The 26,973-nt window shown below is 37.3% G+C and overlaps 2 long non-coding RNA genes and 1 pseudogene across 3 annotated transcripts in view; 2 read left to right on the top strand and 1 right to left on the bottom strand.

Moving 5' to 3' along the window:
- Window positions 1–26,973, top strand: part of LOC309657130 — a 260,854-nt gene that overhangs the window by 141,792 nt on the left and 92,089 nt on the right. The window lies entirely within an intron of this gene.
- LOC309657160 overlaps window positions 398–26,973 on the bottom strand; it is a 62,933-nt gene continuing 36,357 nt past the window's right edge. Inside the window, exon 2 of the long non-coding RNA XR_014261675.1 lies at window positions 398–547. This is a non-coding gene — a long non-coding RNA (uncharacterized lncRNA). The remainder of the gene's footprint in view (window positions 548–26,973) is intronic.
- LOC309656931 (very-long-chain (3R)-3-hydroxyacyl-CoA dehydratase 1 pseudogene) lies at window positions 539–26,579 on the top strand (annotated as a pseudogene). The gene has a single exon. The product of its transcript is annotated as a very-long-chain (3R)-3-hydroxyacyl-CoA dehydratase 1 pseudogene (transcript).

The raw sequence follows: 26,973 nt of genomic DNA on the forward strand, positions 1-26,973 counted from the left end.
CAATGGAATATTACTCAGCCATAAAAAGAAATGAAATGGAGGTATTTGTAATGAGGTGGATGGAGTTAGAGTCTGTCATACAGAGTGACGTAAGTCAGAAAGAGAAAAACAAATACAGTATGCTAACACATATATACGGAATCTAAGGAAAAAAAAAAAAAGGCCATGAAGAACCTAGTGGAAAGATGGGAATAAAGACACAGACCTACTAGAGAATGGACTTGAGGATATGGGGAAGGGGTGGGGTGAGATGTGACAGGGTAAGAGAGTGTCATGGACATATATACACTACCAAATGTAAAATAGATAGCTAGTGGGAAGCAGCCGCATAGCACAGGGAGATCAGCTCGGTGCTTTGTGATCATCTAGAGGGGTGGGATGGGGAGGGTGGGAGGGAGGGAGATGCAAGAGGGAAGAGATATGGGAACATATTGTATATGTATAACTGATTCACTTTGTTATAAAGCAGAAGCTAACACACCATTGTAAGGCAATTATACTTCAATAAAGATGTTTAAAAAAAAAAAAGAAAGAAAGAAACACAACCCTTAAACAACACGTTAGACCAGATGGTATATATATATATGTGTGTATGTGCACGCGTTTGTGTGTATATACATATATACATACATACATACACACACATATATACATATATACATATAATATTCCACTGAAAAGCAGCAGAATACGCATTCTTTTCAAATGCACATGGAACATGTGCACATGGATGCACATGGAACATACTAGGCTACAAAGCAGGTCTCAGTAAATTTAAGAAAACTGAAATCATATCAACCATCATTTCTGACCACAGTGCTATGAGACTAGAAATCAACTATAGAAAAAAAGACTGCAAAAAACACAAACACATGGAGGCTAATCAATATGCTACTAAACAACCAATGGATCACTGAAGAAATAAAAAATATCTGGAAACAAATGAACATGAAAGCACAATAATTCAAAATCTATGGGGGCTGGGGGTGCCCGCTCCTCCCCCGTGGGTGGCTGGGCTGGCAGTGCTGAGCTCCCTGTGTGTGGCACATGGGGCACCTGATGGATGCGGTGGCAGCGGGCGGTGGTGCTTCAGCGGTGTGCTCGGCTGGGCCCCCTCCCACTCCCCTGCTCCTCTCATCCACGTCCCCCGGCTGTGCGGCCACCATGGCGTCCGGTGAGGAGGACAGCACCAATGGCAGCGCCTCGGAGGCCGTGGGCAAGAGGAGGTGCCTGGGCTTGTTGGCCACCGCCTGGCTCACCTTCTACAACATCACCATGACTGCAGGGTGGCTGGTACTGGCTACTACATGTACTGTAGTAAAAATGTACCGGCTGGTACATTTTTATGTGGAAAAAGGAATACACAAAGGTTTATATAAAAGTATTCAGAAGACACTTAAATTTTTCCAGACATTTGCTTTGCTTGCGGAATTGTACCTATTTCTGTGCTTGTGGCTGGGGTCCAAGCGAGTTCAAGAATCTTTATGGTGTGGCTCGTTACTCACAGTATAAAACCAATATAATTTTTTTATCATCTTATATCCTGTCGGAGTTGCTGGTGAACTTCTTACGATATATGCTGCCTTACCATATGTGAAGAAAAAAGGAATGTTCTCAATAAGACTTCTGAATAAATACAATGCTTCTTTTGACTACTATTATTTTCTTCTTATAACCATGGCCTCATATATACCATTGTTTCCACAACTCTACTTTCATATGTTATGTCAGAAAAGAAAGGTTCTTCATGGAGAGGTGATTGTTGAAAGGGATGATGAAATGATCCCTACAACAAGGTGTTTTTTCTAGAATAACCAGGATTACTTGAGTCTAAGGTTTAATAACAGGAATAAACAGCTTCATGGAAAAAAAAATCTATGGGATGTAGCAAAATCAGTTCTAAGAGGGAAGTTTAGAGTGATAAAGTCTACCTCTGGAAACAAGAAAAATCTCAAAATTTCAAACCTTACACCTAAAGGAAAAAGAAGAACAAACCAAACCCCAGAAGAAGAAGCAGAAGAAAAGAGATCATAAAGATCAGAGCAAAAATAAATTAAAAGAGATCATAAAGATCAGAGGTAGTAGTAGAAGAAATGAGATCATAAAGATCAGAGCAAAAATAAATGAAATAGAGACTAAAAAAAAAAAAGAAAAGATCAATGTAACTAAGAGCTTGTTCTTTGAAAAGATAAATAAAATAGATAAGGCTTTAACCAGACTCACCAAGAAAAATAGTGTTGGCTCAAATCAATAAAATCAGAAATGAAAAAGGAGACTTTGCAATTGACATCACAGAAATACAAAGACTCATGAGAGTACTACAAACAACTACATGCCACCAAAATGGACAATTCAGAAAAAATGGGCAAATTCTGAGAAATCTACAGTCCCCCATGACTGAACCAGGTTTAAATAGAAAATATGAACAGACCAATTACCAGTAATGAAATTGAATCAGTAATTTAAAAAACTCCACAAAAACAAATGTCCAGCACCAGATGGCTTCACAGGTGAATTCTACCAAACATTTAAAGAAGAGTTAACACCTATCCTTTTCAAACTATTTCAAAAAATTGCAGAGTAAGGAGCACTTCCGAACTCATTCTACAAGGCCAGCATCACCCTCACACCAAAACTAAACAAAAATATCATCACAAAAAAGAAAATTATAGACCAGGGTCACTGACAAACATATATGCAAAAATCCTCAAAAAATATTAGCAAACTGAACCTAACAATACATTAAAAGGATCATACACCATGATCAAGTGGGATTTATCCCAGGGATGCAAGGCTGGTTCAATATCTGCAAACCAATCAGTGTAATACATTACATTAACAATTTGAATAATAAAAATCATGTGATCTCCATAGTGGCTGTATCAATTTACATTCCCATCAACAGTGCAAGCGGTTTCCCTTTTCTCCACACCCTCTCCAGCATTTATTGTTTGTAGATTTTTTGATGATGGCCATTCTGACTGGTGTGAGGTGATAACTCACTGTAGTTTTGATTTGCATTTCTCTAATGATTAGTGATATTGAGCATCTTTTCATGTGTTTGTTGGATATCTGTATATCTTCTTTGGAGAAATGTCTATTTAGGTCTTCTGCCCATTTTTGGATTGGGTTGTTTGTTTTTTTGATATTGAGCTGCTGAGCTGCTTGTATATTTTGGAGATTAATCCTTTGTCAGCTGCTTCATTTGCAAATATTTTCTCCCATTCTGAGGGTTGTCTTTTCATCTTTTTTATGGTTTCCTTTGCTATACAAAAGCTTTTAAATTTCATTAGGTCCCATTTGTTTATTTTTGTTTTTATTTCCATTACTCTAGGAGGTGGGTCAAAAAGGATCTTGCTGTGATTTATGTCATAGAGTGTTCTGCCTATGTTTTCCTCTAAGAGTTTGATAGTGTCTGGCCTTACATTTAGGTTTTTAATCCATTTTTGAGTTTATTTTTGTGTATGGTGTTAGGGAGTGTTCTAATTTCATTCTTTTACATATAGCTGTCCAGTTTTCCCAGCACCACTTATTGAAGAGGCTGTCTTTTCTCCATTGTATACTCTTGCCTCCTTTATCAAAGATAAGGTGACCATATGTACGTGGGTCTATCTCTGGGCTTTCTATCCTGTTCCATTGATCTATATTTCTGTTTTTGTGCCAGTACCATACTGTCTTGATTACTGTAGCTTTGTAGTATAGTCTGAAGTCAGGGAACCTGATTCCTCCAGCTCCATTCTTCTTTCTCAAGTTTGCTTTGGTTATATGGGGTTTTTTGTGTTTCCATACAAATTGTGAAATTTTTTGTTCTAGTTCTGTGAAAAATGCCAGTGGTAGTTTGATAGGGATTGCATTGAATCTGTAGATTGCTTTGGGTAGTATAGTCATTTTCACAATGTTGATTCTTCCAATCCAAGAACATGGTATATCTCTCCATCTGTTTATATCATCTTTAATTTATTTTAACAGTGTCTTACAGTTTTCTGCATACAGGTCTTTTGTCTCCTTAGGTAGGTTTATTCCTAGGTATTTTATTCTTTTTGTTGCAATGGTAAATGGGTGTGTTTCCTTAATTTCTCTTTCAGATTTTTCATCATTAGTGTATAGGAATGCAAGAGATTTCTGTGCATTAATTTTGTATCCTGCTACTTTACCAAATTCATTGATTAGCTCTAGTAGTTTTCTGGTAGCACCTTTAGAATTCTCTATGTATAGTATCATGTCATCTGCAAACAGTGACAGCTTTACTTCTTCTTTTCCAATTTGGATTCCTTTCATTTCTTTTTCTTCTCTGATTGCTGTGGCTAAAACTTCCAAAACTATGTTGAGTAATAGTGGTGAGAGTGGGCAACCTTGTTTTGTTCCTGAATTTAGAGGAAATAGTTTCAGTTTTTCACCATTGAGAACGATGTTGGCTGTGGGTTTGTCATATATGACCTTTATTATGTTGAGGAAAGTTCCCTCTATGCCTACTTTCTGGAGAGTTTTTATCATAAACGGGTGTTGAATTTTGTCAAAATCTTTTTCTGCATCAGTTGAGATTATCATATGGTTTTTATCCTTCAGTTTGTTAATATGGTGTATCACATTGATTGATTTGTGTATATTGAAGATTCCTTGCATTCCTGTGATAAACCCCACTTGATCATGGTGTATGATCCTTTTAATGTGCTGCTGGATTCTGTTTGCTACTATTTTGTTTAGGATTTTTGCATCTATGTTCATCAGAGATATTGGCCTGTATGGATGTTCCTTAACAAACTAAAAATAGAACTACCATATGACCCAGCAATCCCACTACTGGGCACATACCCTGAGAAAACCATAATTCAAAAAGTGTCATGTACCACAGTGTTCATTGCAGCACTATTTACAATAGCCAGGACATGGAAGCAACTTAAGTGTCCATCGACAGATGAATGGATAAAGAAGATATGCCACATATATACAATGGAATATTACTCAGCCATAAAAAGAAATGAAATTGAGTTATTTGTAATGAGGTGGATGGACCTAGAGTCTGTCATACAGAATGAAGTAAGTCAGAAAGAGAAAAACAAGTATGCTAACACATATATATGGAATCTAACAAAAATGCTTCTGAAGAACCTAGGGGCAGGACAGGAATAAAGACACAGATGTAGAGAATGGACTTGAGGAGAGGGGAAGGATAAGCTGGGATGAAGTGAGAGAGTAAAACTGACATATATACACTACCAAATGTAAAATAGATAGCTAGTGGGAAGCAGCTGCATGGCACAGGGAGATCAACTCGGTGCTTTGTGACCACCTAGAGGGGTGGGAGGGAAATGCAAGAGGGAGGGGATATGGGGATATATGTATACATATAGCCGATTCACTTTTTTATACAGCAGAAACTAACACAACACTGTAAAGCAATTATACTCCAATAAAGATGTTTAAAAAATCATATGATCTTCTCAATAGAGCAGAAAAAGCTTTTGGCAAAATTCAACATTAATTTATGTTGATAAACATACTTATAAAGTATGACATACTTTATAAAAAGTCTTCAGAAAGTGGGTATAGAAGGAACATATTTCAGCATAATAAAGGCATGTGAGCCTTTAGGCACACAGCTAACATCATACTCAACGGTGAAAAGCTGAAAGCATTTCCTCTAAGTTCAGGAATAAGACAAAGATACCTACTCTTGCCACTTTTATTCAACATATTATTAGAAGTCCTAGCCACTGCAATCTGGCAAGAAAAAGAAGTAAAAAGAATCCAAATTGGAAAGGAAGAAGTAAAATTGTCACTGTTTGCTGATGACAATACTATATACAGAAAATATAAATATGCCACCAAAAAACTACTAGAGCTCATCAATCAATTTAGTGAAGTTGCAGGATACAAAATTAATATACAGAAATCTGTTGCACTTCTATAACAACAAAGTATCAGAAAGAGAAATTAAGGAAACAATCCCATTTGCAATCATATCAAAAAGAATAAAATACCTAGGAATGAATCTAACATAGGTGGTTAAAGATCTGTACTTGGAAAACTATAAGACACTGATGAAAGACATTGAAGACAACACAAAGAGATTGAAAGATATACCATGTTCATGGTTTGGAAGAACTGATATTGTTAAAATGACCATACCACTGAACACAATCTAAAGGTTCAATGCAATGCCTATCAAAATACTAATGGCATTTTCCACAGAACTAGAACAAATAATTTTAAAATTTGTATCAAAACACAGAAGAGCCTGAATAGCTAAAACAATCTTGAGAAAGAATAACAGAGCTAGAGGTATCATGTTCCATGACTTCATACTATACTACAAAGCTGCAGTAATCAAAACAGTATGGTACTGGCACAAAAAGAGATATATAGATCAATGGAATAGAGAGTCCAGAAACGAACTCACACTTATGTGGTCAATTTATTACAAAGGAGGCAAGAATATACAAAGGCAAAAAAGCCTCTTCGACAAATGGTGTTGTGAAAACTGGACAGCTACATGCAAAAGAATCAAACTGTACTGCTATCTCACACCATTACAAAAATAAACTCAAAATGGATTAATGGCTTACCATTAATAAACTCACACCATTACAAAAATAAACTCAAAATGGATTAATGGCTTAAATGTAAGTCATGAAGCCATAAAAATTCTAAGAGAAAACATAGGCAGAGCACTCTTTAACATAAATTGTAGCAATATTTTTTGTATCTGTCTCCTGTGGCAAAGGGAACAAAAGTAAAAATAAACAAATGGGACCTAAGTAAACTTAAAAGATTTTGCATAGCAAAGGAAACCATTGGCAAAACAAAAAAACAACCTACTGAATGGGAGAAAATATTCGCAAATGATATGACGAATAAGGGGTTAATATCCAAAATCTATAAACACCTCATACAACACCGTAACAAAAAAACATACAACCTGATTAAGAAATCGGCAAGAGACCTGAATAGACATTTTTTTGAAGAAGACATACAGATGGCCAACAGGTCCATGAAAATATATTCAACATTGCTAATCATCAAAGAAATGTAAATCAAAACCACAATGAGATATCACCTCACACCTGTCAGAATGTCTATCGTCAAAATGACCACAGATAACAAATGCCGGTGAGGATGTGGAGAAAAGGGAACACTTGCACACTGTTGGTGGGAATGTAAATTTTTGCAGCCACTATGGAAAACAGTATGAAGGTTCCTCAAAAAACTAAAAATAGAACTATCTGCAATTCCACTCCTGGGTATGTATTTGAAAAAAACTGAAAATACTAATTCAAAAAATATACAAGCACCCCAATATTTATAGCAGCATTATTTACAATAGCCAAGATATGGAAGTGTCCATCAGAAGATGAATGGATAAAGAAGAAGTGATATATATATACAGTGGAATACTACCCAGCCATAAAAAAGAATGAAATTTTGCTATTTGCAGCAATGTGGATGAACCTGGAGGGTATTATGCTTAGTGAAATAAGTCAGACAGAGAAAGACAACTACTATATGTTATCACTTATATGTGAAATCTAAAAAATAAAGCAAACGAATATAAGAAAACAGAAGCAGATTCACAGATACAGAGAACAATCTAGTGGTTACCAGTGGGGAGAAGGAAGGTGGGGGCAAGATGGAGGTAGGAGATTAAGAGGTACAAACTACTATGTATAAAATAAATAAGCTACAAGGGTATATTGTACAGTAGAAGAAACATAGCCAACATTTTATAATAACTTTAAGTGGAGTATAATCTATGAAATTGTAAATCACTATGTTGTACACCTGAAATTAATATAATATTGTAGCTATCTAGGAAAAGAGAGACCTTAAATAAAAAGTCATACAATTAATGTACAGTTATGAAATCGGCTTAGAGAGTGTTAGGTGAGAATTAAAGGGAGTTCATCTCATGTCCGCAGGTTTGGAATTCTGGATCTAATCTTTCTAGTTTAGAAAATCCAGTTTCAAAAAAGGAGGATCAGGGACTTTTCTGGTGGGGCAGTGGTTAAGAATCTGCCTGCCAATGCAAGGGACATGGGTTCGAGCCCTGGTCCAGGAAGATCCCACATGCCGCGAAGCAACTAATCCTGTGTGCCACAAGTACTGAGCCTGTGCTCTAGAGCTAATAAGCCACAACTACTGAGCCCATGGGCCACAACTACTGAAGCCCACGTGCCTAGACCCCGTGCTCCGCAACAAGAGAAGCCACCACAATGAGAAGCCTGCGCACTGCAAAGGAGAGTAGTCCCTGCTCGCCACAACTAGAGAAAGCCCGCGCACAGCAACAAAGATCCAATGCAGCCAAAAATTAAATAAATAAATAAACAAACAAACAAATAAATAAATAAAAAGCAGATACACAGACTGGCTTTTTAAAATAAAAGCATGATAGTGTTCAGGAGGTAACAGATACCGATTATCCACATGGGTTTTTCATCTTTTCTATATTAATTCTTCTATTTATACCCACTCAATATGTAAAACACAGCTGCCTGTGCAGTTCTCCTAGTTGTAAACGACACAACAAAGTCTTAGCTTAATTAAAAGACTATAAATGGGGGTGGGGGTGGAAATCTCAGCTTCTTTCCCTTTTCTTCTGCTATCAATGGGATTAGGATAGTTCTTCATCCAACTTTGCCTTCAGATGCCTATCACAGGCATTCTCAGAACCACCAGATAATGAGAGGTATTACCAAGTCAGGGGGAGGGAGAAAAAGGCTTATTTTCCAATTATGAATGTACTGATTCATTAACACTGACTTGAGCATTCATTTTAGATTCAGGTTGTCATGGACTTGCATTTAAACAATAGTGGAATGTTGGTCTCTGCCATCTTTCAACAATCTTGCACGGGATGCCATTTAAGAAACAGCAGAAAGAGGAGCTGAAAAGGAGTAAAATATTCATGGCCAAAGTCAAAATTATATAAGTTGGCTGAGGAACCCTAATTCTTTTTACTCATCTTTGGCAAATCTCAAAATGTAGTACAATAATGGCTTATTGTACAAACTTTAAACTAGACACTAAGAAGTCCAAAGTAGAGAGCTCATTACCTCATCCAAAATCTACCTAGAGTCATGGAAAAGTTAATGGTAGTATTAGTTAAAGCATCAAGTTACAAGAGTTTAAATATTTACTGTTATATATATTTTTCAATATTTATGAATGTACCCAATATTTCTATAAGACTATACCTCCTTAGTGATGCAGCACCAAAAATATAGTCAATTTCCATAGAAAGCATCATATTACTTTAATTAATATTTATTGTTCAAGTAACCATCTCAAACTATTTTTCTTAATCTAAATTTGCTTTGGATTTAGGAGAATATTTTATACCTTTATTTGTCATACATCAGTGGCTTAGATACCACTTTCAAAATTTTTGTCCATCTCCAGGCATCAACTTTATTTTCTTCATATTTTTGTTTAAATTGACTAATTTTATTTTAATTAACTTGACTTAAGCAATATTATGATTAAAATCAAGGGATTGGTGTGATAGCTGTAATTTTTCAAATAACCATTAAAATAAAACCCAGAGTGTAGAGTCCATAATTGTTATTACCTGGAGTGTTAGTTCAAGGCAAGCTATAACTCTTGTTGCTTTTAAGCTGCTGAAAACTGAGATTTTCTGCCTTTTGTTACAGAATAACTTAGCTTATCCTGAATGATGAGGTACAAAACTTTTATGTTAATGGTTGTGCACCACCCCTCAAATTTTGCATTCAAAATTTCCTAAAATCCTTTAGTGGCTGCAAAAGTAAAAACTCACAAAGTGAAAACACAAGAAGGCCAGCAAAAAGTGGCTAGGAGGAAGAAATATTAGTAGCTGCATGGAGCTGGGGAGAAAGAGTTCAAAGTTCAAATTCTGTCAAGTTAGAAGGGTTTGGTGAACATCTCAGACTTTTCACTAAAACCTCAGAAAAGCCGTACCTTATAAGTAAGCCCAGGACTAAGGGCTCCAGTCTAGAATTAAATGCAAAATGAAAATAAATCCATTATAGCAGAACTTAAAACAAGCTTCCACGTATAATTAACGTGATTCATATGTGTGGTTACTAGAGGCTGAGAGTGGGAGGAGGGAGAATTGGAGCAAGGTCGTCAAAAGGTACAAATTTCCACTAATAAGACAAATAAGTACTAGAGGCATAATGTAGAACATGATGACTATATTTAACACTGCTTGATACACAGGAAAGTTGTTAAGAGTAAATCCTAAGAGTTCTCCACGAGGAGAATTTCCCCCCTCCTTTTCCCCTTTCTTCTTTTCTTTATATTATATCTATATGAGATAATAGATTCTACCTTAACCTATTGTGATAATCATTTCACAATATATGTAAATCAAACTATCATGCTGTATGCCTTAAACTTATCTGGTGATGTATGCCAATTGTTTCTCAATAAAACTGAAAAAAAAAAAAGATTAATGTGATCCACCAATAGCTTAACTCTCTGTTAGTACAAATTCAACTTTCTTTCAAAACTACAGTATCTCTATAATGTATCATCCATACTGTCCAGGATAAAATAAGGTATTACTAGAAATTTGGAGAGACAGGAACATATAAGCAATCAATCAAAGAGAAAACATAGCCAAGAGAAGTAAATCCATAGATGACTTTTATGTTAGCACTGAGACAGGAATTTAAAAACAGCTTTTATAAATATGTTAATGGATTAAAAAGAAAAGATGAGCTGGACTTCCCTGGTGGCACAGTGGTTAAGAATCTGCCTGCCAATACGGGGACATGGGTTCGATCCCTGGTCCAGGAAGATCCCACATGCTGCGGAGCAACTAAACCTGTGTACCACAACTACTGAGCTCACGTGCTGCAACTAGTGAAGCCCATGCACTCTAGGGCCCATGTGCTGCAACTACTGAAGCCCGTGAGCCTAGAGCCTGTACTCCACAAAAGAAGCCACCACAATGAGAAGCCCACAGGCTGCAACGAAGAGTAGCCCCCCGCTCGCCTCAAATAGAGAAAGCCTGTGTGCAGCAATGAAGAACCAATGCAGCCAAAAAAAAAAAAAAAAAAAAGATGAGCAAAATGGGTGAAAGAAAGGGAATCCCAAAAACGAAATGAAAATTATAAAAGAACCAACTTGAAATTCTAGAGCTGAAAAAAATACAATATCAAAAAAGAAAACATTGGGACTTCCCTGGTGGTGCGGTGGTTAAGAATCCATCTGCCAATGCAGGGGACACCGGTTCGATCCCTGGTCTGGGAAGATCCCACATTCCGTGGAGCAACTAAACCCATGTGCCACAACTACTGAGCCTGCACATCACAACTACTGAAGCCCGTGTGCTCTAGGGCCTGCGTGCTGCAACTAATGAGCCCGCATGCTGCAGCTACTGAAGTCTGCATGCCTATAACCTGTGCTCCGCAACAAGAGAAGCCACTGCAATGAGAAGCCTGCACACTGCAACGAGAAGTAGCCCCCACTTGCTGCAACTAGAGAAAGCCCATGTGCAGTAATGAAGACCCAACACAGCCAAAAACAAAAAAAAAGAAAAAGAAAAACTTAATCGATAGAATTTAAAAGATTGGATACTGCAGAAAAAAGGACCAATCAATTTAAAGACAAGAGAACAGAAATTATACAAACTGAAGAATAGAGAGAAAATAATTGAAAAAATTAGCCAAACTGCAGTGACTTGTGGGACAACAAACTGATTGACACATGGGTAATTTGAGTGCCAGAAAAAAAGGAGAGAGTATGGGGTAGAAATTTTCTTCTTAAGAAATAAGATAAAACATTTCCTTAACTTAGTGGAAATACATCAACCCACAAATCCAAATAGCTCAGAGAACTCCTAAAAGGATAAATACAAAGAACACCACATCTAAGCAAATGATAGTCCAACTGCTAAGACCCAAAGATAAAAAGAAAAATTTTAAAACAGAGAAAATATATATTATAAGAATGATATCTGATTTTTCATCAGAAAACAATGGAGTTAAACAAAATAGAATGACATCTTTAAAGTGTTGTCAACTTAGCATTCTATATCCAGTAAAAATATCTTTCAACAATGAAGAAGAATAGAGATTTTTCAGATAAAAGAATGGTGAGATGATTTATTTTCTGCAGAAATTCATGAAAAGAAATATTAAAAGAAATTCTTGTGTCTGAAAGGAAATGATACCAGGTGGAAATCTGGATCTAGAGGAAGGATTCTGGAACAGCACAAATGGTAAATATGTGGCTACGTATAGATTACTATTTTTTCTTCACTTAATTTCTCTTAGGATGATTAAACTTTTAAAGCAAAAATAATAACAGTGTATTATGGAAGTTATAATATGTAAAAGCAAAATATATAACAATAATTGCACAAGCAATAATTGCACAAGAGAGGAAGTGAATGAGTTCATACTGCTGTAAGGTACATTATACATAAAAAGGTCACAGGAAGAGTTATAGCTAAAAAACTAATAAATAAGATAAAATAAAATAAAGATATTCAACCCAAAAGAAGACAGAAAAGGAGGAAAAATAAAAACAGACAGGATGAATAGAAAACAAATAGCAAAATATGTCAGAATATAAAGAAAAATAGATAAAAATCATAATCATAGCTGAAGATTTTAATACCCCCTTCTCAGTAATTTATAAAACAAGTAGTAGAAAAAATCAATAAGACTATGGTAAGACAACCAACATGACTTACCTGACCACTATACAGAGCATCTGCAGTGTATACATTCTTTTCAAGTGCACATTTACCAAGACAGACTGTATTTTAACCTGTAAAAAAAAAAAAAAAACTCAATAGATTTCAAAAGTTAAATATCATAGAGTATGTTGTTTGACCACAATAAAATTAAATCAGAATTTAATAATGAAAAATATCTAGAATACTCTAAATATTTAGAAATTGGGTAAAACATTTCTAAATAAATTATGGGTCAAGAAAAAGTCACAAAGAAAATAGAAATTATTTGGAGCTAAATGATAATGAGAACACTACTTTAAAAATTTGTGGGATACAGCTAAAGAAGTGATTAGAGAAACATTTATAGCTTTAAATGAATATATTGAAAAAGAAGACAGTTTTAAAAGCAATGATCTAAGATTTTCACATAAATGTTAGAAAAAGAACATCAAATTAAACACAAAGTACACAGAAGAAGGAAATAGAAAAGAGTGAAAATAAAAGAGAAAAAAGACAAGCAATAAAAAAATTAACAGAGCCAATGGTTAATATTTTGAAAAGATTAACAAAATAAATAAATCCTACCAATACTAGTCAAAAGAAAAAAGAATAAAAACACAAATTATTAGTATCAAGAATGAAAAAGATGGAATCACTTGAGATCTTACAGACATTAAAAGGAAATAAGAGAATACTATTAAGAATTTTATGCTAATAAATTCAACAACTGTTAAGAAATGGGCAAATTTCTCAAAAATCATCACTTACCAAAACTTACAAAAGAAGAAATAGAAAATCTGAAGGGTCCTACATCTATTTAGAAAATGAGTATGTAATAAAAACTTTCCTACAGAGAAAACTTTGGCCCACGTGGCTGTACTCATGAACTCAGTCGTGCATTTAAGGAATAAATAATATCAGTCTCACACAAATTTCTTCTGAAAATAGAGAGTGGTAGAACTTTTTCCAACTTTTTTTATGGGGCCAGTAAATCCTAATCCCAAAACTTGACAAAGAGAGTACTAAAATAGACAATAAAATTAATATCCTTCATGCAGAGTAGATGTAAAAATCCTTCACAAGGTATTAACAAATGAACTCTTGCAATATGTAAAAAAGGTAATACATTATGAGCAAGGGTTTTGATCCCAAGGAATGTAAGGTTGGTTTCACACTTAAAAACCAGTTATTTTGATTCACCACATTACTTAAATAAAAGATAAAAATAATATAACCATCTTTCTGGATGCAGAAAAAACATTTGAAAAAATACGACATCTTTATCTTTTTAACAACTTTATTGGAGTACAATTGCTTTACAATGTTGTGTTACTTTCTGCTGTATAACAAAGTGAATCAGCTATATGTATACATATATCCCCATATCCCCTCCCCCTTGCATCTCCCTCCCACCCTCCCTATCCCATCCCTCTTGGTGGACATAAAGCACTGAGCTGATCTCCCTGTGCTATGCAGCTGTTTCCCACTAGCTATCTATATATCTCTCCATCTGTTTCTATCATCTTTAATTTCTTTCATCAGTGTCTTATAGTTTTCTGCATACAGGTCTTTTGTCTCCTTAGGTGGTTTATTCCTAGGTATTTTATTCTTTTTGTTGCAATGGTAAATGGGAGTGTTTTCTTAATTTCACTTTCAGATTTTTCATCATTAGTGTATAGGACTGCAAGAGATTTCTGTGCATTAATTTTGTATCCTGCTACTTTACCAAATTCATTGATTAGCTCTAGTAGTTTTCTGGTAGCACCTTTAGAATTCTCTATGTATAGTATCATGTCATCTGCAAACAGTGACAGCTTTACTTCTTCTTTTCCAGTTTGGATTCCTTTTATTTCTTTTTCTTCTCTGATTGCTGTGACTTAAACTTCCAAAACTATGTTGAATAATAGTGGTGAGAGTGGGCAACCTTGTCTTGTTCCTAATCTTGGAGGAAATGGTTTCAGTTTTTCACCATTGAGAACGACGTTGGCTGTGGGTTTGTCATATATGGCCTTTATTATGTTGAGGTAAGTTCCCTCTATGCCTACTTTCTGGAGAGATTTTATCATAAATGGGTGTTGAATTTTGTCAAAATCTTTTTCTGCATCAATTGAGATTATCATATGGTTTTTATCCTTCAGTTTGTTAATATGGTGTATCACATTGATTGATTTGCATATATTGAAGAATCCTTGCATTCTTGGGATAAACCCCACTTGATCATGGTGTATGATCCTTTTAATGTGCTGTTGGATTCTGTTTGCTAGTATTTTGTTGAGGATTTTTACATCTATGTTCATCAGTGATACTGGCCTGTAGTTTTCTTTTTTTGTGGTATCTTTGTCTGGTTTTGGTATCAGGCTGATGGTGGCCTCGTAGAATGAGTTTGGGAGTATTCCTCCCTCTGCTATACTTTGGAAGAGATTGAGAAGGATAGGTATTAGTTCTTCTCTGAATGCTTGATAGAATTCTCCTGTGAAGCCATCTGGTCCTGGGCTTTTGTTTGTTGGAAGATTTTAAATCACAGTTCCAATTTCAGTGCTTGTGAGTGGTCTGTTTATATTTTCTATTTCTTCCTGGTTCAGTTTCAGAAGGTTGTGCTTTTCTAAGAATTTGTCCATTTCTTCCAGGTTTTCCATTTTATTGGCATATAGTTGCTTGTAGTAATCTCTCATGATCCTTTGTATTTCTGCAGTGTCAGTTGTTACTTCTCCTTTTTCATTTCTAATTATGTTGATTTGAGTCTTTTCACTTTTTTTCTTGATGAGTCTGGCTAATGGTTTATCAATTTTGTTCATCTTCTCAAAGAAGCAGCTTTTAGTTTTATTGATCTTTGCTACTGTTTCCTTCATTTCTTTTTCATTTATTTCTGATCTGATTTTTATGATTTCTTTCCTTCTGCTAACTGGACTTTTTTTGTTCTTCTCTCTCTAATTGCTTTAGGTGTAAGGTTAAATTGTTTATGTGAGATTTTTCTTGTTTCCTGAGGTAGGCTTGTATAGCTATCAACTTCCCTCTTAGAACTGCTTTTGCTGCATCTCATAGGTTTTGGGTCATCATGTTTTCATTGTCATTTGTTTCTATGTATTTTTTGATTTCCTCTTTGATTTCTTCAGTGATCTCTTGGTTATTTAGTAGTGCATTGTTTAGTCTCCATGTGTTTGTATTTTTTACAGTTTATTTTTAAAATTTATTTTATTTAATTTATTTATTTTTGGCTGCATTGGGTCTTCGTTGCTGTGCACGGGCTTTTCTCTAGTTGCAGCGAGCAGGGGCTATTCTTTGTTGTGGTGTGCGGGCTTCTCATTGCAGTGGCCTCTCGTTGCAGAGCACGGGCTCTAGGTGCATGGGCTTCAGTAGCTGTGGCATGCGGGCTCAGTAGTTGTGGCTTGCAGGCTCTAGAACGCAGGCTCAGTAGTTGTGGCACATGGGCTTAGTTCCTCCGCGGCATGTGGGATCTTCCCAGACCAGGGCTTGAACCCATGTGCCCTGCATTGGCAGGTGGATTCCCAACCACTGCACCACCAGGGAAGCCCCTACAGTTTTTTTCCTGTAATTGATATCTAGTTTCATAGCGTTGTGGTCAGAAAAGATACTTGATACAGTTTCAATTTTCTTAAATTTACCAAGGCTTGATTTGTGACCCAAGGTATGGTCTATCCTGGAGAATGTTCCATGAGCACTTGAGAAGAAAGTGTATTGTTTTTTTTTTCTGGATGGAATGTCCTATAAATATCAATTAAGTCCATCTTGTTTAATGTGTCATTTAAAGCTTGTGTTTCCTTATTCATTTTCATTTTGGATGATTTGTCCATTAGTGAAAATGGGGTGTTATAGTTCCCTACTATGATTGTGTTACTGTCGATTTCCCCTTTTATGGCTGTTAGCATTTGCCTTATGTATTGAGGTGCTCCTATGTTGGGTCCATAAATATTTACAATTGTTATATCTTCTTCTTGGATTGATCCCTTGATCATTATGTAGTGTCCTTCTTTGTCTCTTGTAATAGTCTTTATTTTAAAGTCTATTTTGCCTGATATGAGAATTGCTACTCCAGCTTTCTTTTCATTTCCATTTGCATGGAATATCTTTTTCCCTCCCCTCACTTTCAGTCTGTATGTGTCCCTAGGTCTGAAGTGGGTCTCTTGTAGACAGCATATATATGGGTCTTGTTTTTGTATCCATTCAGCCAACCTATGTCTTTTGGCTGGAGCATTTAATCCATTTACATTTAAGGTAGTTATAGATATGTATGTTCCTGTTACCATTTTCTTAATTGTTTTGGGTTTGTTATTGTACGTCTTTCCCTTATCTTATGTTTCCTGCCTAGAGAAGTTCCTTTAGCATTTGTTGTAAAGCTGGTTTGGTGATGCTGAATTCTCTTAGCTTTTGCTTGTCTGTAAAGGTTTTAATTTCTCCATCAAATCTGAATGAGATCCTTGCTGGGTACAGTAATCTTGGTTGTAGGTTTTTCCCTTTCATCACTTTAAATATGTCCTGCCACTCCCTCTGGCTTGCAGAGTTTCTGCTGAAAGATCAGCTCTTAATCTTATGGGGATTCCCTTGTATGTTATTTGTTGCTTTTCCTTTGCTGCTTTTAATATTTTTTCTTTGCATTTAATTTTTGATAGTTGGATTATTATGTGTCTTGGCATGTTTCTCCTTGGATTTATCCTGTATGGGACTCTCTGCGCTTCCTGGACTTGATTGACTATTTCCTTTTCCATATTAGGGAAGTTTTCAACTATAATCTCTTCAAATATTTTCTCAGTCCCTTTCTTTTTCTCTTCTTCTTCTGGGACCCCTATAATTTGAATGTTGGTGCACTTAATGTTGTTCCAGAGGTCTCTGAGACTGTCCTCAATTCTTTTCATTCTTTTTTCTTTATTCTGCTCTGTGGTAGTTATTTCCACTATTTTATCTTCCAGGTCACATATTCGTTCTTCTTCCTCAGTTATTCTGCTTTTGATTCCTTCTAGACAATTTTTAATTTCATTTATTGTGTTCTTCATCATTGTTCGTTTGCTCTTTAGTTTTTCTAGGTCCTTGTTAAACGTTTCTTGTATTTTCTCCATTCTATTTCCAAGATTTTGGATCATCTTTACTATCATTACTCTGAATTCTTTTTCTGGTAGACTGCCTATTTCCTCTTCATTTGTTTCGTCTGGTGGGTTTTTACTTTGTTCCTTCATCTGCTGCATATCTCTCTGTCTTCTCATTTTGCTTACCTTACTGTGTTTGGGGTCTCCTTTTCGCAGGCTGCAGGTTCATAATTCCCATTGTTTTTGGTGTCTGCCCCCAGTGGGCGAGGTGGGTTGTGTAGGCTTCCTGGTGGAGGGGACTGGTGCCTGTGTTCTGGTGGATGAGGCTGGATCTTGTCTTTCTGGTAGGCAGGGCTGCATCCGGTGGTGAGTTTTGGGGTGCCTGTGAACTTATTATGATTTTAGGCAGCCTCTCTGCTAATGGGTGGGGTTGTATTCCTGTCTTTCTAGTTTTTTGGCATGGGGTGTCCAGCACTGGAGCTTGCTGGTTGTTGAGTGGAGCTGGGTCTTAGCATTGAGACGAAGATCTCTGGGAGAGTTCTCACCAATTGATATTACGTGGGGCTGGGAGGTCTCTGGTGGTCCATGTCCTGAACTTGGCTCTCCCACCTCAGAGGCTCAGGCCTGACATCCAGCCAGAGCACCAAGACCCTGTCAGCCACATGGCTGCTATGTTGGAAGGTCTCCTGAAGAGGTGGGGGGGTGGCTGTGGCTCACCACGGGGACAAAGACACTGGTGGCAGAAGTTCTGGGAAGTACCTCACCATATTTTCTTGATAAGAGTCTCAGCAAAGTAGGACTATAAGGGAACTTCCTCAATCTAATAAAGTACGTCTCTAAAAGAGTTCAGAATTTCTAAGGAAGTCTTGAAAAACAATTCCATTACCAGATATCACTATCTATTAGAAAACTATAGTAAATAATTAAAGCAGTATGATATTGATGCAAGGATAGATAACTGACCAATAGAACAGAACAGATAGAGGCTACATATGTGGTACCTAGTTTATATAACAAACACAATACTGCAGGGGAAACGTAGCTTTCTGCATAAACAGTGTTGAGTGAATTGGAGATATACATGAAAATTTTTTTCCCTGATCTGTACCCAACACTATACATTGGGCTATGTTAAAATTAATAACATCTGTTCATCAAAATATCTTAAAAGAGTAAAAATGCAACCCAGATTGGGAGAAGATATTCACAATACATATATCTGACAAAGGACGCATACCAAACCTCTATAATGAACTCCTACAAAGTAATAAAAAAAAGAGAAATAATCCATTTAGGGAAAAAAGGACAAAAACTTGAACAGTCACCTCATAAAGGAGGGTAGAAAAATGGTCAATAAACATATGAAAAAGTGCTCAATTTTATTAGTCTATAGGAAAAAGCAAACTAAAACCACCATGAAATACCACTGCTCCCATCTGAATGGATAAAGTAAAAAGGTAGGAAAATTCCAAGTGTTGCTGTGATTGTGGAGTAATAGAACTCATATGCGCTGGTGGTGTGAGTGGAAATTGATACAACCATTTTTTTGAACATCTACTCAAGCTAAATATATGCATAGTCTATGGACCAGCAATTCCACTTCTGGGTGTATAACCAGAAATAAAGACATACTAGAACATTTATAACAATGCTATTTAAATGCCCATTTGCAGAAGTATGGATAAATAAAATTTGTTATAGTCACACAAGGGGATACTACACAGCAATGAAAATAAAAGATCTATGACAACAGAGAACAATGTGGATGAATCCCACAGACAGAATGTTGACAAAAGAAGCCACAAAAAAGCACACAGCACCCTTACAGTGCATGATTCTATTTACCTAAAGTACAAAAAAGCCAAAACTCATCTAGGCTGTTAGAAATCAGGACTGTGGTTACCCTGGGGGAGGAGTAGTGATTGAAAGGGAGCCCAGGGGGGTTTTCTGGGGTATTAGAGCTTGAGCTGGGTCCTGGGTACATGGATGTGCTCAACTTGTGAAAGTATATCAAGCCATACACTTATGAGAGGTGCACTTTCCGGAAGTATATTTTAATAAAAAGTTAAAAAATAATCTTCTCCTTCCCTCATGTCCTTAGCTAGAAGAACTATAACTGCTTTTATTGAATGAACTGTCACTAGATAGATGCAACCAGACAGCAACGTTTTTCTTTTTCTACTGTTGCTTGGTTTAAACCCTCCCTAGATGAAATATTGGGCAGGTCTCAATACTGGGATATATTGGGCAGTATCCCAATATGGCTTTTCCAGTCACACTTAGGTAATGAATACATAGTCCCTTTGTTTTGGCATTAAAAAGGTCACTCTTGCCTCATAATCACGTAACTTCAGCCTGGTCCAGGGTAACCTTCAAAACTTCAAACTTTTATCCAATATAAAGCTTTCCCTTCCAGCGGGGTCCTGACCTGGGCCTGGAAGCCCACAGAGGAGGCAGAATGTTCCCGTTTGTCTTCTTCATTTGTTCCCAGCCCATCCTTCTGTTCACTCACTGCCGGCTTGTCTAAGCCCTTAGAGTTGGGCCAAGGCAGAGGGGATTAGGGGAAATGGCATCGGTTCATATGGCCGGAACAGCTGTGGTGATCTATCGGTTCCCCCTGGATGTTGGCTTTCATGAAGTGCTTTTGTGGGTTTTCTGGAGAGCCTCCCAGTGAGACCTCAGATGGCAGTCTCCCCAGTGTACGCAGTGCTTGTCTCTGGCAGCTGTTGATGAGCTGATTCCAGGCCTGGGCTTTCAAACACCCTGCACAGACCCTTGCTGTTGGGATCCTTTCACCCTGTTGGGGAATCTTCTTGAGTATGTTCTGTTTTGAGAAGACTCCAGATCAGCTCCTTCTCATGGAATCTACATCTTTCCTTCCAGGAACACGTGAACCTTTGTCCTGCTGTTTGTGGAGCTGCAGCTTGCTCCCAATACATTCTCCTCTCTTCAGCTGATGGTGGTTGTTCACCTTTAAACCACCAGATTAGGTTAAGATACAAGTCCTCACATTCCCCAAGCTTCTGACATGTCCTTAGAAGCTCCTCACTTGGCTTGAGATGAAGGACAGCAACTCCTTTGTTCCCCAACTCCTTTTCTTCCACCCAGAGGACCAGTGAGAGGGGAATGCACAGCACACTGATCGTTCTCTCCAAAGAAATCCCCCGGTCTGGACTGGTACATCACCTCTTCCATGCCTTGAGGTGGGTCTCCCAGCATTCCATGGATAAACCGTCTGGCCCTTTGCTCTAGGGCAGTGGAGTCACTGTGAGGCACTTGGCACCTATCTGGTTCTCAAAGTGAGACAGCAAAGTCTCATTGTAACACCCTCCTACATAATTAATCTCCTTCCTCTTCTCATCTATCAGAGTTTTTCTCTATTGGCTTTTGTCACTTTCAACCTTGTGTCCCAGTTATTGACTTGCATATCAAATTCCCCCTTCCAGACTACAGGTTTCTGGAGAATAGGAGTCTAGTCTGATTTATCTTTATCTCCCACAGAACCTAGCAGAGTGCTGGTACAGAGCTGGGGCTTAACACATAACAAGGGAATGAACAGGTGAATAATTAGAGCCGCCCTCTGCAGGAGTGGTCACTCAGGGCAGGCATCAACCTGACCTTTCGTTAAATACCCGAGGATTTCCTGATTCTGTAGCCCATGTTTAAAACTCAATCATTTGCTATTCACTCAAAAAATATTTTTTGAGAATTTATTATATGCCAGGCACTGGGTAAGTGATTAGAAAGAAAGCAGACATAGCCTCTACCCTTTTGGAGTTTAGAATTGAACTGTTGTGAGTTTGACATTGAGAGATGAGTAAGCTTTGGCTAAGTGTGTAGGAAGAAGAAGAGCCAATGCCTTCAGGGAAATGACTGCCAAGTACTCTTGACTCAGAAGTGAGAATGTGTGGATATATCCAGAGAGAGAGGGTAGATGAGCCAAGCTGTAACAGAGCAGCCTGGAACAAGCACATGGTCCAGGCTTGAAGCTTAGTGTTCTTGTGGAGGGTGAAGTGATTCTAAGGAACAGATACAGACAGGCTTGGGCAGACAAGAACAAGTGTCCTTGAGGGCGGCTCTGGAATCTGGTTTACTTCAGCATCTGAAGTCATATTATTTAAAAATATGATTTACAACATCCTCTAAATCTTTTGTAAACATACTCACCCCACTTAATGAAAATAAGCACTGAGGTATCTTTTTGAAGTTTGTGATGGTACCTGTCTCTCAATTAATAATCTTGTCAATTTTCTAAGACATTTAAATGTTCTTGCCCCATGATGTCACCACAAGAGGGACTTGTAATCTCCTCTCAACTCTCCCCACCACATTCACACACACACACACACACACACACACAGACACACACACACACACTCATGTACATGCTCACATACACTTGCCCCAAGAAACTGACTCTGTTTGGCTACTCTGAAGTCAGGTACTTATTTACCTTTCATTAAACTGATTGACAAGGAATTTGAAAAGTGACCTTGGGGAAAGAATATGGGTTATCCCAACTGAACCTTTATAACAAAACCATGCCAAGTTTGCCTGAGGGAACAAAAGAGTTCTGCAAAATAGGCTGAGTTGGGCACATTTTCTCACCATGAGAATATCATGCACAATCATCTCAGCAGCAAAACTCAAAGCCACATGAAGAACCAAGTGTGTGTGGTCTGGAATATTAACAATGCATTTTAATTTGAAGGCACTTCTGCCTGTAGGGCTTTGGGAGCTTAAACAGAAAAAATAACTAAAAACAAAAGAAGATGAAGTAAAACGACAGGCCGATGATAATCTCTGGTCTATAAGCAGAGAGCCGCGATAACTCCTAATAACATGTGAATAAGCAAAGTTTAAGGAGTGTTGTATAACAGATAAAAGATATTAAAAATATAGAAGGATCAAGTTGTCATAATGCCATTGCTTATTGGTACAAAATGACTGTGAGATACCCACTGACTAATGTTATATAACCTGCAAACCACAGGGGACTCAAAAGGACCCACACACTAATATTGAGCCTTAGCACTCAAGGTGTACTCCTTCTGTAGCTGGGTTGATCTTTTATGTGGCAAGAGAAATCCTTCCAATATTTTGTGGTCCTGGTAAGCGTCAGTAGTCAATGTTACCTCCTAGCTGTGGGCAATGCTACAGGTGAGGGTCAAGGACACGGCTAGAATAAGCTTCTACGGGAAGCTGGAAGGGATGCATAGGGAAGTAGAAGCAAGAGGCCACTAGTAGCTGAGTGTAGGTGAATAAGAATAGGAGCATAGTATTAGGGGGAGGAAGTGGAGTTCTCCCAAAACACAGTGCAGGATCCAAGTCTAACAGCCAGAAAGGGAATGGATTTTGGGAAATAACAGCAGCACCAAAGGCCAAAGCACAGAGTACAATGCACATAGCAAATCATAAAGGTTGAAGGCCAAGGGAAGCAAGTGAAGACATGAAGGCTAAAGGCCAGGAACAGGGCTGGGTTGGAGTTATCTTGGGAGAAAAAGGAGGGAAGAAGGCAGGGAGGTCTGTGATTGCTCAGAGTGGTCAGACAAAAAACTTTGTGGCAAGGAACATCTCCTTCAGATGTGACAGAGCTATTCCAACTGACTCATAAAAAATCAACACCAGATGGCTCCAAAAGAGATGCTTCTCTTGGATTTGCTGTTCTTTTTCTACCTCAGGAGGAAGAAAGTTGAGCAATAAAGCAATGTGTACTCTCCAACATGATTTTCAAGTCTGTTTCATGGAACACTTCTTGTAAGATGCTTAACAAAAAGTACTCCGTGGTCAAATATATTTGAAAAAATGCTACATATTATCTTCTCTTTATGACTTACATGTACATTAGTATAGTGAAGGTTCTGAAAAGTCCTGCAGTAAAGAGGCCTGTTTAACTTTATTATCCTCATTTAATGCAGTGTTACTCAAAATTGCTGGACTATGGAACACTTATCTTACATTACACCTCTTAATTTCCCGAGGTTCTTTTGTTCTGAGCAGTGTGCTTTGAGAAATGCTTTTCTAGAACTTTTGTTACATTTGTCCTGTGGACTCAGTTATAAAGACAAAATCCACCTCAACTCAATGCTAAGGAGATCATAGAAAAGACTTGCTTTCATAGTATAAATGAATTAACACCAGGTGTGGACACAATATTACCCAGAAAAAGCCTTTGTTGTCTATTTATTTTAAATATCTATTTCCATAAAGGACTTGAAATGGTGTGTGTGTACTTGTGTGTGTGTTGTTGTTGTTTATTGTCATCGGAGCCTGGAGAGAGATGGCCAGGACAATTATTCAGTTACACTGACTTCTGTTTTTGAAGTGGGAATGACAAGAGCAGTCATGATAAACCAGGCAATGGGTACCAAGTACTTTAAGGATAAGCTGTGTCATTCTTCAAGTCTGCCCATTAGAAGTAGGGTAATGAAGCAACACGGTGGCTGCTCAAACAAAAGTAGGTAGATTTTCTGATGGCAAATCTATCAAATTCAGCATCTGAAAATGGAAATCATAATTTTGGTGTTCAGCCATCTCTGTATTGCAAACAATTCATTTGGAGCTTGATTGTTGTGACAGAAGCTAGGTATGGAACCAGCAGTTCTTAAAGCCTTTTGGAGATGGAATTGACCTCAACACACAATGTTTAAGTAAATCAGAGGAGTCAGTATGGGATCTTGGCTAGGCTTTGTGTAGCCTGGCATGTATTACATTCTTCTACAACTTTTCAATAATAACATTCTCTGCTTGAAGCAGGTAATTCAGGCTGATATGGAGGACCACATGTCCCCTCTATCTCCCACCTCTGCAGAGAGAAGCTCTAATTGGTGAACAAAGAACAAGAACAATATGCTATTTTTGACTGACCTACCTCTTCCTCAAGATCAGGATCATATCCTTTGTGTGGAGGACTAAGGGACTTTGTGTGGGTGTGCCCTTTCCAGAGAGGTGCCAGAGTGGCCCTGAGGGCAAGACAGCTAATAAGCTTGCTCAGGTCTGACTGAAGATTGAGCTTTTGCCCCGTGATAGAACAAGGTTTTGTTACTTCCAACTCCTTTTCTGGAGCTTTGTATTTCCACTTATATTTAGCTAGAAGTGGATTTTTTTAATGCTACTGCAGGTTGTAAAGGATACATTTTGTAGCATAAAAATAAGGGGAGAAAGGGATTAAGACATAGGGAGGAGAGAGAAGTTCTAACAGTTAGAAGTTCTAACTTCTCTACCATATGGAAAAGTTCTCTAATTGGAGTTTCAGGAGGATATAATAAAGAGAATGTGGAAGAAACAATCATTTAGGAGATAATGGCCAAAAGTTTCTAGAACTTAAAAAAAACCCACAACTGATCCTCAGATTTGGAACTCCAAAAACTCCTAGGCAAAGATAAATGAAAGGAAATTATCATTTAGATGTAAATCACATCAAACTACAAAGCATCAAAGGCAAGGAGAAGACTTGGAAAGCAACTAGAGAGTCAAGACTTTCTACAAGGCATTGCAAATAGCCTGATGGAGTAATTTTTGTACAATAATGAAAACTAGAAGATGATGAGTGGTATTCTTAAAGTGCTGAGTGAAAATAATTGTCAACCAACAATGAAATACGTGGTGAAATGATCGTTCAAGATAGGAGGGAAAGAATAACATATCCACGCTAGAAGAAAACAAGATAACAGAATTTACTACCAGCAGATTCAGGTAAAAGTACTACCAAATGGAAAGTCTCAGATACAGAAAGGAATTACCAGCAAAGATTTCTATATGTATGTAGGTAAATCTAAACAAATACTGACTGTATAAAGTAATAATGTCTATTTTGTCAAATTAAAAAAATACAAACCAAATACTGGACAACAATAGCATATAATTTGAGAAGTTCGATTAGATATGAAGCACTAGTGTCTTTGTTTTGGGAAAGAAATAGAAAGATATTGATTAACATTTGACTTTTTAAAGTATGCATGTTAAAGTACCTGGAGTAACTACTAAAAGAATGGATATGGAAAATATAAACTTAAGACTCATAGAAGACAAAAGACAAAAGAAAAAAGAAAAAAGGTGGGGAGGGGGAAATAAGCTAGCAAGAGGTTAATCTCAGTATAAGAGGCATTTACATTTTTTAAAAAGATATTTCAAATAAAGCCCAGGTCATTATGAGGAATTCTCTGCTGTCATTTCTTCAGATCTCCATTTCTTCATCTTCCTATATTCATCAGCAGCATCTGAAAGAGAAGATGACTCAGAGGCAGGACACCAGAGGAGGCAGGATTCTGGTGCAAAGGAGTAGGCATTAAAAGGACCAATCATAAAAAAGAATGAAGTAATGCCATTTGCAGCAACATGGATGGACCTAGAGACTCATAATGAGTGAAGTAAGTTAGACCGAGAAAGACAAATACCATATGATATCGCTTACATGTGGAATCTAAAAAAATGGTACAAATGAACTTATTTACAAAACAGAAATAGAGTCACAGATGTAGAAAACAAACTTATGGTTACCAGGGGGAAAAGGAGAGGGGAGGGATAAATTGGGAGATTGGGATTGACATATACACACTACTATACATAAAACAGATAACTAATAAGGACCTATTGTATAGCACAGGGAACTCTACTCAATACTCTGTAATGACCTATAGGGGAAAAGAATCTTAAAAAGAGTGGATGTATGTATATGTATAACTGATTCACTGTGCTGTAGCAGAAACTAACACAGCATTGTAAATCAACTGTACTCCAATAAAAATTAATAAAAATACAAAAAGGACCAAGGAACTATGGAAGGTCTAAGGGAGGGAGGCTGAGGGAAGGGATGCAGGGAGAAGGTCTATTCTGACTGATGGGTTGGCCACGTGCTGTGGTCTAAGAACATATAGGTGTGATCAGCAGTTCAAAGACATGGGACAAAGAGGTTTCCTGATATTGAGACTGCCTGAGAAAAAGTGTTTTAAGGGAGTCTGGGATCTATATCAGTGAAAGAATCAAGTCAATGCCAAAAATAGCTACCTAAGCCATTGAACAAAATAAACCTTAAGCATTGAGGAGAATCCAGGTCTGCAGGGAGGTGGCATGGGGTAGGTAGTTTTCCCTTTTATGTTTCCATTTAACACTTCTTTGCCGAGAGAGAGCCTAGTCTGTGTACAACCCCACACTAAACACGACATCCCCATGATCATTTGACAGCCTCTGCTCTCTTGAGGTGAGAAGATTCAAGTACATAAAAGATAGAAGACAAGATAGTGAAGAAAAGAGTGTTTACAGAAAAGGAAG

This window comes from Balaenoptera physalus, assembly GCF_965194825.1.
Source record: "Balaenoptera physalus genome assembly, chromosome: 1".
Taxonomy (NCBI): Eukaryota; Metazoa; Chordata; class Mammalia; order Artiodactyla; family Balaenopteridae; genus Balaenoptera; species Balaenoptera physalus.